The sequence below is a fragment of the Giraffa tippelskirchi genome, chromosome 7 (assembly GCF_054371585.1).
Source record: "Giraffa tippelskirchi isolate mGirTip1 chromosome 7, T2T-mGirTip1v1.2.pri, whole genome shotgun sequence".
Taxonomy (NCBI): Eukaryota; Metazoa; Chordata; class Mammalia; order Artiodactyla; family Giraffidae; genus Giraffa; species Giraffa tippelskirchi.
This window is the reverse complement of record NC_137281.1, coordinates 66810637-66811552: the sequence shown is the minus strand read 5'-3', so window position 1 is coordinate 66811552 and position 916 is coordinate 66810637. Positions and strand designations below refer to the sequence as shown.

The following is a 916-nucleotide window of genomic DNA, read 5'->3' as shown; positions in this document are numbered from 1 at the left end:
CTACTGCCTGATATGACATTTTTTTCTCCAGAGCCTCTTCATAGCATTAGTTCAGAATTTCTTAGACTATAGATTAGTGTGTTCAGCATAGGAGTTATGACTCCATAAAACAGAGATTTATCAATGGGAAAGGTCTTAGCAGGTCTTGCATTTACAAGTTGAGGGGGAACAAAGAAGCAGACAACAACAGTGATCTGGGAACCACAGGTCTGGAGGGCTTTCTGCCTCTCTTCCTGACTCAGGTTCTTCAGAGAGTGCAAGATGACTCCATAGGAGACGAGTAAGAGCAGAAACACAATAGTGCAGATCAGTCCTCCACTGGCCACAAATAAGATGCCAATGACATAGGTGTCAGTACAGATGGGTTTCAGTAAAGGTTGCATGTCACAGAGAAAGTGATCAATGACATTGGGGCCACAAAATTGGAGCCCATAAACAGTGCAAAGTTGAATTACTGAGTGCAGAAAACCTCCAATCCAGGACACCACCAGCAGCACAACACACACCCTCTGCCTCATGATCACCAAATGATGCAAGGGTTTACAGGTGGCCACAAAGCAGTCATAGGCCATCACCAGCAGAAGGAAGACCTCTGTTCCACCAAAAAAGTTCTCAGTAAAGAGCTGGATCATGCAAGATTCAAAGGATATGGTATTTTTCCCAAACCTCAAGTCTGCGATTAATCTGGGGGAAACTGAAGAAGAATAAATTAAATCTATAAATGATAACTAGTAAGAAAAAAATACACTGGTGAGTTCAGAGTCTTACTGACGGTTATAGTCACAACAATGAGCACATTACCCACCATGGTCAATATGTAGAAGAACAAGAACATAACAGAAATGACTTTCTGCTCCTTTGGATTCTGTGTGAGGCCCAAGGGGACAAAGTCAGTCACATTGTTCCTTGGTTCCAT

The 916-nt window shown here is 42.6% G+C and overlaps 1 pseudogene; it reads right to left on the bottom strand.

Moving 5' to 3' along the window:
• On the bottom strand, positions 1 to 916 carry LOC145513774 (olfactory receptor 4A47-like; annotated as a pseudogene).